Source organism: Mirounga angustirostris, unplaced genomic scaffold (genome assembly GCF_029215605.1).
Source record: "Mirounga angustirostris isolate CCGP_5_RB_7025 unplaced genomic scaffold, mMirAng1.0.hap1 SCAF_1, whole genome shotgun sequence".
Classification (NCBI taxonomy): Eukaryota; Metazoa; Chordata; class Mammalia; order Carnivora; family Phocidae; genus Mirounga; species Mirounga angustirostris.
Genome location: NW_026991709.1, coordinates 81,788,865 through 81,804,407, shown reverse-complemented (window position 1 = coordinate 81,804,407; position 15,543 = coordinate 81,788,865). Strand labels below are relative to the sequence as shown.

General features: G+C 40.5%; 1 protein-coding gene across 4 annotated transcripts in view; it reads left to right on the top strand.

Moving 5' to 3' along the window:
* The first annotated feature begins 285 nt into the window (after nt 1-285).
* Nucleotides 286-15,543, top strand: part of YEATS2 (YEATS domain containing 2) — a 105,218-nt gene continuing 89,960 nt past the window's right edge. For 2 of the 4 annotated variants that reach the window (XM_064584548.1, XM_064584552.1), the window contains exon 1: nt 286-481. The gene's annotated coding sequence lies outside the window, so the exon portion shown is untranslated. Of the gene's footprint in view, nt 482-526; nt 676-15,543 lie in introns of those variants that run through there. The other 2 variants (XM_054504306.2, XM_064584546.1) reach the window with 2 other exon arrangements.

The following is a 15,543-nucleotide window of genomic DNA, read 5'->3' as shown; positions in this document are numbered from 1 at the left end:
CTTCATATATGCTGGCAGAAAGAATATTCTGTCAAACTTGAGGGTGGAACTCGCCATTTCTGGGGACGAAAATGATAAATGACGGTGCCTTTGCCAGAACGGACATCCATACTCCCCAGGCAGTGCGGTAGCACAGGCCGGGATCAGAGTCTGGGCCACCGCCAACCCCAGCTCCCGCCTGGCCCGCGCCCCAGCACCAGCTGGAGCCCTGGCCCCGCCCACATCCCTGCAAGTCCCGCCCCCGGGGCCGCGCGCGCCGCCGCCGCCGCCGCCGCGCGCGTCCCGCCCCGCCCCTGCTGCTGACGTGCAGGGCCGAAAGGGACGGGCGGGCTCCGCCGAGCCGTGTGCTTCCGCGGGCTCCGGGGTCGCTGGGGCCTCGTGGCGGGGCGGCTCCGCGGGGCTTCGCCCGCTCCCTCACCTCCCTCGTGCCCTCTCGCGGCGCCCGGCGGGCCCTGCGCTTCGGCTGGAGATCGAGGAAAGGGTGAGTGTTGGCGGGAGCGGGATCGGACCGGCCGGGCGCGCGCTCCGCTCTCCGGGGCATTGTCTGGGCGGGGGCGGCGCGGGCACGTGCGCTCCCTTCCCCCACCCTGCCAGCCGCGCGGCCCCGGCAGAGCAGAGGGAGGGAGCCGGTGACTGCAGAGAGCAGGGGACCCGGAGGAGGAGGCTGGTGCTGGGGTGAGTGTGTCCGTCGGGGGGAGTCTCCGAAGCGGGAACCTGGAATTGGGGTGTGTTGGAGGGTCCTTCTAAGGGGCACAGCGCTCTCTGAGGAGATGGGGGTCCCTTGAGCCCCAATGGCCGGAGCTTTCAGGATTTTAAGCTTGGTGGCCTGTGATGGGATTGGAGACGAGATTCGGCTCCAGCACCGGCAAGTTGTGGGTGTACCGACAAGAACCGGGGAAATCTGCCTCCAACCTGTCGCCATCCTAACTGTCCCCCTCCCTCGTGAAGGATGCGTGGGATTTAGAAAGGTTGGAGGATATTCCAGGGATATGCCCGAGTTAGAGCACCAGAGGTGTGACACAGTGCGGGGTTAGAGAGAAAGCTTGGGAAAGTGAGTACTTGGAAGAAAGGTGGGTTGTGGCCAGATTGCAGGAGACAATGAATGAGGTTTGTATCATAACCTTTTTTTCTATCATGAGTGTAATTAGGTTAAAAAATAGAAAGTAGAGGAGGAAAATATCACCAATAATCTCACAGCCCTGACGCCTCATTCTTAGAGTGTTTATAGGTGTTTGCTAGTATTTTCATCTAAGCTTGTAACAGAGTTTACCTACAGTTTTCATTTTCTTTTCTCCTTAAGGTGTAAAAATGCGATGTAATATACAGTACTCAGCAATATCCTTTTTTAATAAGTAGCATGTATTCATCGTAGAGAAATTAAAAAATATAGACAAGCAAAGTGAGGAAGAGTATTCATAGTTTTACTGCCTAGAGATATTGTGATTTTTGGTTGTGTATATTCTTTCAAAGATAGGAGCAGATAATGCCCTAATTAGGAATTTAGTTTTCATAGGAATCCTTTGAAGGTTTTAAGAAGGCAGGTAGCGTAATCTGACTGCTATGTGCAGGAAGAGGGCAAGAGTGGGAGCTAGGAGATAGTTAGGATGCTCTTTGCAGTACCTTGGTCCATGGCAGGAGAGATGAAGAGTACAAAGATTTAAAAATATTTTGGAGGTAGAATGAACAAGACCTGGGAGTGGGTTAGTGAGGGAATGGGAGAATTCTTTGCTTTTTTTTTTTTTTAATATATATTTTTAACGATTTATTTTTTTTAAGATTTATTTATTTATTTATTTATTTTTTTATCTGAGAGAGAGAATGGGAGACAGAGAGCATGAGAGGGGGAGGATCAGAGGGAGAAGCAGACTCCCCGCTGAGCAGGGAGTCCGACGCGGGGCTTGATCCCGGGACTCCAGGATCATGACCTGAGCCGAAGGCAGCTGCCTAACCAACTGAGCCACCCAGGCGCCCCACGATTTATTTTTTTATTTGAGAGAGAGAGAAAGAGATAGTGTGAGCCCAAGTGAGCAGGGGAAGGGGCAGAGGGAGAGAGAGAATCTCCAGCAGACTCCCTGCTGAACATGGAGCTGAAGTGGGGCTCCATCTCATGGCCCTGAGATCATGTCCTGAGCTGAAATCAAGAGTTGAATGTTTAACCAACTCAGCCACCCAGGCACCCCTTAATATGTTTTTTTAAATTAAGTTAAACTCTGTGCCCAGTGTGGGGCTCGAACTCACGACCCTGAGATCAAGAGTTGCATGCTTTACTGACTGAGCCAGCCAGATGCCCTGAGAATTCTTTGCTTTTGCTATTTGTTTTGAGTAACTATGAGTAGGTTGTGACATTTACTGAGAGGAAGAAGAATGGAAGAGAAATTTGAGGTGGGAAAAATCTTGAGTTCTGTTTTGGCTGTATTAAATGTGAGATGACTATCAGTTATGAAGTTGGTATATTGAGGAAGCAGTTGGATGTACAGGTTTGGGAACTCATGGAAGAGAGAACCAAGACTTGTTAGATAAAAATTTGGAGTTCATTGCATAGATGATATTGAAAGATATGGGACTGTATGAGATCACCAAGGGGAAGAGTATAGAGAAGTGAAATTGGTGCTTTGAGGTGCAGTATGGGAAGAAGATTGAACACAGGACAGAAGAAACAGCCAGTGAGGTAGGGAAAAAAAGCAGAAGACCGGTGTTACGGAAGCCAAGAAAAATAAGTTTATAGAGGATAGAGAATTGGTCCATCCATGCTCTGAGTTGTTTAGTGAGGTGCTCAATTGGATTTGGAGGTTGTTAGCTTTGTCATTGGTATTACTATTACTTTTTTTTTTTTTTAAGATTTTTTAATTTTTAAGTAATCTCTACACCCAGCGTGGGCCTTGAACTCACAACCTGGAGATCAAGAGTTGTACACGCCACCAACTGAGCCAGGTGGCACCCTTAGTCATTGGTATCATTATCCAGAGTTCTAGAAGTGGGAGGTGGAAACCAGATTGGAATAATTGGTTGGGGCTTGAGGAAGTGAAGATAATGAGTATGGATTAGAAAAACCTAGGCCTTTTTTGAGATGCCTTAGTTCCATTTGCTCCAAAAGTAAATTTGGTAGGTGAAAAATGGTGTCTTGTTTAATTTTTCCCTCCTTGATTACTAGTGTATTTGAATATTTTTTTCACATGTATTGGCCATTGGTGATTTTCTGTTTCTGTCCTGTGTATATCTTTTTGTGTTTATCACTTACAGGAATTGATTGTCAAGAGTTCTTTTAGCTATTGAAAATATGTAGTTTGATGTAGAGCTTGCAGAATTTCCCCCTTAAGTATTTTTCCCTTCTGGGAATAAATGAGTTTATTACATATGCTCCATCAGGGAGGACATGGTTAATAATGGAAAAGCCATATTTAACATTTCACTCCTACATATGCTTTTTTTTTTTTTTCAATTTTAGTAGGATACACATAAAATTTACCACCTTAACCATTTTTAAGTGTGCAGTTCAGTGGTATTAGATACATTTGTAATGGTGTGCAACCATACCACCATCCATCTCCATCATTCTTTTCATCTTATAAAACTGAACATCTATACCCATTAAACAATAACTCCCATTCCCCCTTTCTCCTAGTCCCTGGCAACCACCATTCTTTCTTTATCTGTGATTGATTTTTACTACATTAAGTACCTCATATAAGGAGAATCAAACTGTATTTGTCTTTTTTGACAGGTTTATTTCACTTAGTATAATGTTTTCAAGGTTCACCCATTTGTAGCATGTATCAGAATTTCCTTTTTAAAAAAAATTTATTTTTTAAGTTTTTAATTCCAGTTAGTTAACATACAGTGTTATATTAGTTTCAGGGGTATGATATAGTGATTCAACACTTCCGTACGTTACCCTGCGCTCATCACAAGTGCACTCACCTATTTCACCCATCCCCCTGCCTCCCCTCTGGTAACCATCAGTTTGTTCTCTGTAATTAAGTCTGTTTCTTGGTTTGTCTCTCTTTTCCCCTTTGCTCATTTGTTTTGTTTCTTAAATTCCACATGAGTGAAATCATATGGTATTTGTGTTTCTCTGACTGATTTCACTTAGCATTATATGTCTAGCTCCATCCATGTGGTTGCAAGTGGCAAGATTTCATTCTTTTAAATGGCTGAATCATATTCATTGTGTATATATTCCACATCTTCTTTATCCAGTCATTAATCAGTGGACACCTGGGCTGTTTCCATATCTTGGCTATTATAAATAATGCTGCTATAAACAAAGGGGTGCATGCATCCCTTTGAATTAGTGTTTTTGTATTCTTTGAGTAAAGAACTTTCCTTTTTAAGGCTGAATAATATTCCAGTAAATGTATATATCACATTTGTTTACCCATTCATCTGTTGATGAACACTTGGGTTGTTTCCATTTTCTGGATATTGCAAATAATGCTAAGAACATGGGTGTACAGATATCTCTTCAAGTCCCTGCTTTTAGTTCTTTTAGTATGTATATACCCAGAAGTGGAATTGTTATACCATACAGTAATTCAATTTTTAGTTTTTTGAGGAACTACCACACTGTTTTCCATAGTGGATTGCACATATATTCCCTCCAACATTGTACAAGGGTTCCAGTTTCTTCACATCCTCGCCAACGCTTGTTTTCTGATTCTTTTTTTTTTTTGGATAGCCATCCTAATGGGTGTGAAGTGATAATCTCACTGTGTTTGGTTTTTTTTTTAAAGATTTTATTTATTTATTTGACACAGAGAGCACAAGCAGGGAGAGTGGCAGGCAGAGGCAGAGGGAGAAGCAGGCTCCCCGCAGAGCAGGGGGAGCCCAATGCGGGACTCCATCCCAGGACCCTGGGATCATGACCTGAGCTGAAGGTAGTCACTTAACCAACTGAGCCACCCAGGCGCCCTCTCACTGTGGTTTTGATTTGTACTTCCCTAATATTACTGATGTGGAGCATCTTTTCAAGTGCTTCTTTGGTCATTTGTATATTATTGGAGAAATTTTTATTCAAATCTTTTGCCTACTTTGAGTCAAGTTTTTTGTTGCTTTGAGTTTTAGAAGTTCTATATATTCTGGATAGGAATCTTTTATCGGATATATGATTTGCAAATATTTTCTCCTGTGACTTGCCTTTTTACTCTGTTGATAGTGTCTGATGCACAAAGTTTTAAAATTTTCATGAAGTCCAATCTATTTTTTTATTACCTGTGTCTTTGGGGTCATATCTAAGAAATCTTTGCAAATCCAGTGTTTTATTAGAAGTTTTATTGTTTCAAGTTTACATTTAAGCCTTCAGTCCATTTTGAGTTAATTTTTGTATATGTTGTTAGGTAAGGGTCCGACTTCATTCTTTTGCATGTAGATATTTAGTTTTTCCAGCACCATTTGTCAAAAAGACTGTCCTTTACCAATTGAGTGGTCTTGGCATTCTTGTAAAAATTGATTTGACCATATATATGGTCAGTTTTATTTCTGGGCTCTCTGTTCTGTTCCATTGGTCTGTATTATTTCTGTTTATAGCAATACCACTGTTTTGATTACTATAGCTTCTGGTACATTTTGAAATCAGGAGGTGTGAGTCCTTCAGTTTTGTTCTTTTTTAAGATGGTTTTGGTCAGAGTCCCTTGATATTCCATATGAATTTTAGGATGGGTTTTTTCTATTTCTACAAAAAAATGTCATTGGGATTGTGATAGGGATTGCATCAAATTTATAGATGGCTTTGGGTAGTACTGACTTTTAAGCAATATTTTCCAATCTGTAAACATGAGATGTGTTTCCATTTAACTATGTTGTTTTTAATTTCTTTCAGCAGTGTTTTGTAGTTTTCACTGTATAAGTCTCTCACCTCCTTGGTTAAGTTAATTCCTAAGTACAGTTGACCCTTGAACCACACAGGTCTGAATTGTGTGGATCCACTTATATGTGGGTTTTTTTTGACACAGTACTGTAAATGTGTTTTCTCTTCATGGTTTAATATTTCCTCTAGCTTATTTTATTGTAAGAATACAGTATATAATACATATAACATACAAAATATTTGTTAATTGTTTATGTTACTGGTAAGGCTTCTGGTCAACAGTAGGCTATTAGTAGTTAAATTTGGGGGGAGTCAAGGTTATACATAGATTTTTGACTGTGTGGGGATTGGTGCCCCCAATTCTTGCATTGTGGAAGGATCAACTGTATTTTATTCATTTTGATGCTGTTACAAATGGAATTGTTTTTGTAATTTCCTTTTCAGCTATTTCACTGTGTAGAGAAATGCAACTGATTTTTGTGTGTTGACTAAGTATCCTGCTACTTTGCTGAATTCATTTATTCTTACAGTTTTTTTGTGGAATTTTTAGGGTTTTCCACATATAAGATTGTATCCCTTCATATTAAAATGCCTTCAGGGGCGCCTGGGTGGCTCAGTCGTTAAGCGTCTGCCTTCGGCTCAGGTCATGATCCCAGATGGGATCGAGCCCCACATCGGGCTCCCCGCTCGGCGGGAAGCCTGCTTCTCCCTCTCCCACTCCCCCTGCTTGTGTTCCCTCTCTCGCTGTGTCTCTCTCTGTCAAATGAATAAATAAAATCTTTAAAAAAAATAAATAAATAAAATGCCTTCATATTCATTCACTGGATACACTATAATTTGCTGTAGACTGCTTCCAGTCTTGTATTATAAAATAAATATACAGGAAGAGGAGAACGAACATTTAAATTCTAGCTCTGTAAGTGGAGCCCACATATGACAGTAAATTCAGAGCAGTTTCTTAGGATAGATTCTCAGAAAGTGGATTCTCATTTAACCAGAGATTTTTATTTGAATTTTCATTGCCAGTCCTTGAATTTACCCCCATCTTCCTGCCTTTAATCCTGCCCCCCCTTTTATCCTGTTTTCTACACTGCTGCCAAATAAAGGGTAAGGGTCAGTGCATTTTTCCTTCATAGAAAATAAGACTTAGGAAGCAAATTGTTTCTATGACATCTGTTTTGTAAGTTAAAAAAAAGAAGTTTTTGAAGACTGGAGTGTACTTCATGGATGAGTTGGAATTTGATTTGATTTTTGAAAGATGAATAGCATTTCAGTAAGCAAGAGAGAAGGTAGAGTGAAATATGAATCCATTGAAAGGTAATTGTGTTCAGGCATGCGAACTTTGATGACTACAGACAAAGAGAGGTAGAACTAGTTCTCCAGCCAAAGATTGTTTATCCTGTTTACCTGAAGAATGAGCTTTAAGGGTGTGTGTGGGGGGAGACCTGTTATGTATGTGTTGGTAGTGAAGGCTGAGGGTAAGGAGAATGCCAAGAGGGACTTCAGCTTGATTTATATGTTTTTATTCATTTAGTTATGGATACATTGGTGATTGTTATCTAATTTGTTTCTTAGGCGCTGTAGGTTAAGCATCTGACTCTTAGTTTCGGCTCAGGTCATGATCTCAGGGTCATGGGATCCAGCCCTGCGTCGGGCTCCACACTCAGCGTGGAGATTGAGATTCTCTCTCTCCCTCTCCCTCTGCCCCTACCATTTGTGCTGTCTCTCTCTCCATCTCTCTAAAATAAAGAAATAAAATCTTAAAAAAAAAATAGTTTGAGAGCATGTGTACTTTTTTTTTTTTTTAAGATTTATGTATTAGAGCATGAGAGCCTGTGTGTATGGGCGAGCAGTGGGGAGAGGGAGAGAGATACCCAAGCTGACTCCACCCTGAGTGCAAGCCTAATGTAGGGCTCCATCCCAAGACCCAGAGATCACGACCCCAGCAGAAACAGAGTCAGACGCCCAACTGACTGCACCACCCAGGTGCCCCTAGAGAGAGAGAGAAAGTGTGTGTGTGTGTGTGTGTGTGTGTATTTTTTTTAAAGATTTATTTATTAGGGCACCTGGGTGGCTCAGTCGGCTAAGTGTCTGTCTTTGGCTCAGGTCATGGCCCCAGAGTCCCAGGATTGAGGCCCATATCGGGCTCCCTGCTCTGCAGAGAGCCTGCATCTCCCCTTGCCCCTCACCTCACTCATGCTCTCTCTCTCAAATAAATAAAATCTTTTAAAAGTTATTTATTTATTTTAGAGAGAGCGCACACGAGCACAAGGGCAGGGGCAAGGGGCAAAGGGAGAGGGAGAGAGTCTCAAGCGGACTCTGCGTTGAGTGTGGACCTGCAGTGGGGCTTGATCTTATGACCCTGAGATCACCACCCCAACTGAAACCAAGAGTTGGACACTCAACCAACTGAGCCACCCAGGTGCTCCAAGAGTGTGTATACTTTTAAAAATTGAGATGTAATTCACATAATGTAAAGTTCATCACTTTAAAATGTATAATTCAGTGGGTTTTAGTATATTTACAAGGTTATGCAACCATTTCTACCATCTAATTCCAAAATATTTCTATTACCCCAGAAAGAAACCCCATACCTATTAGCAGTCAGTTCTGGTCCCCCCCCCCCCCCCACATTTCATGTAAATAGGGTATCGTATAACATGCAGCCTTTAGTATCTGGCTTCTTTCACTTAGCATGCTGTATTCAGTCCATCTGTGGTGTAGCATGTGTCAGTACCTTATTATTTTTTATTGCTTAATATTCTACTGTATGAATATACCACATTTTGTCTAGTCATCAGTCGAGAGAGATTTGGGTTGTTCATACTTTTTCACTATTGTGAATAATGCTGTAATGAACATTTGCATGTAAGTTTTTATGTGGACATGTCTTTTCAGTTCTCTTGGATCTATACTGAGGAGTGGAATTGCTAGGTCATTTGGTAAATCTGTTTAACTTTTTTTTTTTTTTTTAAGTAATCTTTACACCCAACATGGACTCAAATTCACAGCCCTGATATCAAGAGTCGCAGGCTCTTCCAACTGAGCCAGCCAGGCACCCCGATTCTGTTTAACATTTTAAGGAACTGCCAAACTTTTCCACAGCAGCTGCACCATTTTACATTTTCACTAACAATGTATGAGAGTTCCCATTGTGTATTCTTTCTATGTTTCTTTGGCAGACTCTTCAGTAGTTGTGTGTGTCTGTATGTGTGTTGTTTTTATTATTTATTTATTTATTTTAAAGATTTTATTTATTTATTTGACAGAGAGAGACACAAGTGAGAGAGGGAACACAAGCAGGGGGAGTGGGAGAGGGAGAAGCAGGCTTCCCGCGGAGCAGGGAGCCCGATGCGGGGCTCGATCCCAGGACCCTGGGATCATGACCTGAGCCGAAGGCAGACTCTTAACAACTGAGCCATCCAGGCGCCCCTCATTGTTATATTTTTATAATGACTTTTAAAAAAAATTTATTGGATGGAAGGGGAGGGTATTATACTAAGCGAAATAAGTCAATCAGAGAAAGACAATTATTTGATTTCACTTATATGTGGAATTTAAGAAATAAAACAGGAACATAGGGGAAGGGAGGAAAAAATAAAACAAGATGAAATCAGAGAGGGAGACAAACCATAAGAGACTCTTAATCATAGGAAACAAACAGGGTTGCTGGAGGGGAGGAGGTGGGGAGGTGGGGTAACTGGGTGATGGACATTAAGGCGGGCACTTGATGTAATGAGCACTGGGTGTTATATAAGACTGATGAATCACTGAACTCTATCTCTAAAACTAATACTCTATGTGTAATTAATTGGATTTAAATTTAAAAAGGGAAAAATTTATATTAAGTAATCTCTGCATCCAGCATGGGGCTTGAACTCATGACGCTGAGATCAGGAGTCCTGTGACAGCTCTTCTGACTAAGCCAGCCAGGTATCCCTATTATGACTTTTGAGGTCTAATTAACATACTGTAAAATTCACTTTTAAAGTATAAAATTCAGTGTTTTTGCTTTTATTTTAGTAGATTGACACAGTTGTGCAACCATCACTATAATTCCAGAAAATTTTTTTCAATAGTTTTTTAGACTAGGTAGGGAGCGTTGATTTAAAGAACAACCAATTTTCTAAAAAATCTTTCATGTTTGGGCGCCAGGGTGGCTCAGTTGGTTGGGCTTCCAGCTCTCGGGTACTGATCTTGGGGTTGTGGGATTGAGCCCTGGGTTGGGCTCATGCGCTGGGTGTGGAGGCTACTTGGGATTCTCTCTTCCTCTCCCTCTGGCCCTCTCTCTCTCTCTCAAAGGAAAAAAAAAAAGTCTGTTAGGTACTTGTTTCCTTCTTAGAATCTCAGTTTCACATAGAAAAGCATGAGACTTATCCCTGTAGAATGTACTGTCCATTTGAAAGCTCCAGTGAAAAATCCCTACTTAGTGAAGTATGCAAGATTTGGCTCAGTTTATATATTCTCAGTGACTGTCTCCAAGAATTTGACACAATCTTGATCTGGCCCAGTTTCTTCCTGTCCTTTTCAACCTGGATTTGTAGACAAGCTTTGTTTTCTTTCGCTTCTCTTGGAAAAAAAAAAAAAACAAAACTTCTATGGCTTCACAATTGAAACAACAGGATTGTCATATGAATCAGAACTGTCATTTCAGACAATTCCAGTCAGTGATCTTTGTCTGAAAGTGCCACCAGGGAAATCACTGGAAGGTTATAAGGCTTCCCTTCTTTCTCTTTTTTCAAAGTTTATTTATTTATATATTCAAGCATTCTGCACCCGACATGGGGCTTGAACTCAGACCCTGAGATCAAGAGTCACATGCTCCTCCAACTGAGCCAGCCAGGTGCCCCCGTATATTCTTCCTTCTTTCAGCTTAAGAATTTGCCTTAAATATCTCAAAACCCTTAAACATTTCAAATAGCTCACTCTGTCCAGAGAGAAGGTATGTTAAAGGAAGAGTAAAACTTACCTAAGGCCAGCTCTCTCCAGTTTTTGCACTAATAGAAGCAGTGGCATGGATTAACTTAGAATAGCTGTTTTATTCTAAACTCTATTACATGTTGCTTTGCAGATTAGAGACAAAGTACTGGCCTGAATGGATCCTGGGGCTGACCTTATATAGCAACTTGTATGGTCTTTAGCAACTTCATTTATAATAGGAAAGTAGGTATTTCTAACCTGGAAATATGTAATACTTAAATAATAACACAATCTTTTTTTTTTTTTTTAAGAGAGAGAGAAAGTGAGGGAGAGAATCTTCAAGCGGACTCACCACTGAGCTCAGAGCCCAGGGTGGGACTTGATCCCATGAGATCATGACCTGAGCCAAAACCAAGAGCTGGATGCTTAACTGACTAAGCCCCCCCGGGCACCCCAATAACACAATTTTTTTGAGCTCAGCTATCTAGCTTTTCTGTTTTGCTGAGCTCTTTACATGTCATACTAGGAATAGCCCATAGCAGATGCTAACTACCGACCTCTGGTCAGCTCCCCACCATTCTGGTCCAGTATAAAATTGTGACTATTTTTACTTAAAAGACCTATTATTTTTTCTATACCAGATGAGTTGAAGAAATAGTGATTGTTTTGACCAAGAAATGAGAGTATATTCAGATGGTTTCGTGTATAAAATCTGGCTTAGAATAATTAGGATACAGAGTTTTTGTCAGTACCAACTTAAAATCAGAACAGAATCTTCTCCCTTTTAGATTTCCCTTGATCTGAATCTTTCATATAAGATACTACTTCAGATTGCTTGTATTGCGGAAAAAAGCATGATTTGGGGGAGAAAATTACTTGTGTATATTTTCAGTTATCTGTGTCAATGGGAGATGACAGTTGTATTACTAATCTTCAAATAGAAGAAAAAATTTAAATTGACATTGAAATATATTTTGATTTTTTTAAGAAGTTTATTTTTTTAGTAACCTCTGCACCCAATGTGGGGCTCAAACTCACAACCCTGACATCAAGAGTCACACGACTCTTCCACCTGAGCCAGGCGGCATCCTTATGTTTTGATTTTTTTTTTTTTGTTAGGACTTCTTCATGCCAAATGATTTTTCTCAGTATAATATTAAAATGGATATTTTTTCGGGGCGCCTGGGTGGCTCAGTCATTAAGCGTCTGCCTTCGGCTCAGGTCATGGTCCCAGGGTCCTGGGATCGAGCCCCGCATCGGGCTCCCTGCTCAGCGGGAAGCCTGCTTCTCCCTCTTCCACTCCCCCTGCTTGTGTTCCCTCTCTCGCCGTGTCTCTCTCTGTCAAATAAATAAATAAAATCTTTTTAAAAAAAAAAATATTTTTTCTTTTTTCTTTTTTTATTTTTTTGTGGTGAACACTCTAGGTTTATTTTTTTAAAATTTTTATTGTTATGTTAATCACCATACATTACATCATTAGTTTTTGATGTAGTGTTCCATGATTCATTGTTTGTGCATAGCACCCAGTGCTCCATGCAGAATGTGCCCTCTTTAATACCCATCACCAGGCTAACCCATCCTCCAACCCCCTGGATATTTTTTCTTACAGTACACATTGGGCAATCTTTGGGAAGCCTTGGATGGTGTTGGGGTAAAAGCTGCTATTTTAAATTTCCAATATGTAATTTATGAAATGGATCGTATATATTTGATTACTGAAAGTCAGTTGCATTAATATATTCCTAAAGGTTCAGCATTAGACAAGTGCAGTGCAAGTCACCCTGCTTCTAGATCTCCCTAATACTAAAAGCTTCTACTTATTTTTCTATTTTTCTAATGCCCGGCTGGATTGGGGGCACCCAGATGGCTCAGTTGGTTGAACGTCCCACTTCCGCTCAGGTCATGATCTCAGTGTCTTGGGATCTAGCCCCCTGTGGGGCTCTGCATTCAGCATGGTGTCTGCTTCTCCCTTTCCTTCTCACTCTGCCCCTCCCCCTGCTCATTCTCTCTCTCTCACTCAAATAAGTAAAATCTTGAAAAAAAAAAATACCCTGCTGGATTGGATTTGTATCTGTATTCACAAATGAAAACTGGTTTGTCATTTTTCTCTGCTGATGCCTTTGACCACATCTTCATAGGTTTAGAAATAGTGTTCTCTTTGTTGATAATTTTAAAATAGTCTTATTTTAATTTTCTCTTTGAGCCATGAGTTATTTAGAAAAGTATTTTGTTTTTCATATCATAGTGAGTTCTTGTTAATGATTTCCTATTTAATTTTATTAGGATCAGAGAATATGGCTATAACATTTCCATGTTTTGTAATGTGACTTCATATTCCATCTTATGATCTAATTTTTTTAAAGATTTTATTTATTTGACAGCGAGAGAGCACAAGCAGGGGGAGCAGCAGAGGCAGAGGGAGAAACAGGCTCACCACTGAGCAGTGAGCTCAATGCCAGGCTTGATCCTTGGACCCTGGGCTCATGACCTGAACTGAAGGCAGACACTTAACCAACTGAGCCACCCAGGCGCACTGATTTCATTTTAATGACTTTTTATGGATATTTTAAACAGAGTATTCTCTGTTGCATTCAGAATTGTATGTAGCTGTATTTGTTTGTTTGTTTGTTTTTAAGTAGGCTCCTCACCCAGTGTGGGGCTTGAATTCACAACCCTGAGTTCAAGAGTCGTGCCCTGTACCGCCTGAGCCAGCCAGGCGCCCCTGTATGTAGCTGTCAAATCTGGCTTGTAAATTGCATTATCTATACCATCTGTATTTTTATCAGTTGTTTTCTTAATCTTTTAAATTTCTGAGAGACATATGTTCAAAAACTCCCCTGTAATGATTGTGATTTCCTTAAAATTTTCTTGTATTTCTGGTTTATTTTGTACGTTTTGACATCTTGTTTGATGTCTAATTTATGGCATATCTTTGTGATTGTATCCTTTGTTTGTTTATTTATTTATTAAAGATTTTATTTATTTGACAGAGCACAAATAGGCAGAGCAGCAGGTAGAGGGAGAGGGAGAAGCAGGCTCTCTGCTGAGCAGGGAGCCTGACGTGGGGCTCGATCCCAGGACCCGGGGATCATGACCTGAGTGGAAGGCAGACGCTTAACAGACTAAGCCACCTAGGCCCCCCTGTATCCTTTAATAGTAACATAACCTTTATTAAAAATTTTTTTTGTTAAATTATCCTGTTTATTATTAATGCCATGCCAGCTATCTTTTCATCTGCATGTGTCTGTGTTTAATAACTTTACACATCCCAGAGCATCTGGGTGGCTCAGCCCTTTAAGCATCTGACTCTTGATTTCAGCTCAGGTCTTGGTCTCAAGGGTCGTGAGTTCAAGCCCTGCGTTGGATTCCACTGTGCAACCTACTTTAAAAAAAAATTAAAAAACCCACAAACTTTGACCACCCTTTATTTTAAACATTTAGCTGTAATCCTTTTGAATATGTAGTAATATCAAATAGATTTATAAGTATTAGGAGTGATAAAAGTTATCGTAAGTTAGTAGTTATGTTCCCTGTGGGTATTTATATTTTGGCATATATTTGTTATCCCTTCATTTATTTATTCAACAAATAATTTATTGAGAGCTTCCAGGAACTTTGGAGGGGAAGATAGGGAAAGCTATGTTGGATAGTATTAATAGGGAAAGCCTTCTTTGATAAGGTAGACATTTGAGGTGGGATCTAGTAAAGCTACTCTGGGGAAAGAGCATTCCAGGTAGAGGGAACCTTAAGTCCAAAAACCCTAAGTAGGGGCACCTGGCTGGCTCGGTTGGTAGAGCATATGACTCTTGATTTTGGGGGTGTGAGTTCAAGCCCCATGTTGAGCATAGAGCTTACTTAAAAACAAACAAACAAAACCAAAACCCTAAGGAAAGATTGAGGTGTATTTGAAGAATAGAAAAAACCACTGTGTCCGGATCTTAATTGATTAAGGATGGTGAGGGAGGCAAGGCCCAATTCATGTAAGATCTTGTAGAACATGTTAAGGAGTGTGATTTTATTCTTAAGTGTTAGGGCAGGCCATGGGCAGATTTTGAGCAGGGAATAACATGATTAGATAAATATCCTTATAGTCCTTGTGTAAATTGAAGTGTAATTTAATTCAGTGAAATGTACAGATTTTAAGTGTACAGTTGGAGAAGTTTTCACAATTGCCTATGTGAAATGCACCCTTAAGATAAAAAATTTCCTCTCACCCCAGAAAGTTTTTTTATTCTTCTTCCCAGTCTGTCCTCATCGTCAGTACCTAAACTATTCTTTTTTCCTTTCACCATAATTTGTCTGTCCTAGAACTTCATATAAATGGAATCATTCATGTATGTACTCTTGAGTCTGGCTTCTTTTGCTTACCAAGATGAGTTGGTTTTTCTTGTTTGTTTGTTTTTTTTAAGATTTATTTATTTATTTTAGAGGGGCAGGGAGAGAGAGAGAGAGCGTTGCATGTGCGTGAGCTGGGAGAGGAGCACGGGGAGAGGGACAGGCGGACATGCTGAGCATGGAGCCGGTCAGCTGTGGGGCTCAACATCAGGACCCCAAGATCACGACCTGAGCTGAAATGAAGAGTGGGACTCTTAACTGACTGAGCCACCCAGGTGTCCCTATAATTGTGTTTTTATTTATACAATTTCCTTTTAAAATTATTTTTTTCTTGAGGTTTATTTCAAAGTATAGAACTCTACAAGGTTTTGTTTGCTTTTGGACTTTAACTTTTTTCAAAAACTCTGACTTGTTTATGTTACTTGAATGGGTATGATAGGGTAATTTTGCTTTCTTACATATAATATAAGGGAAAATGTACTTTT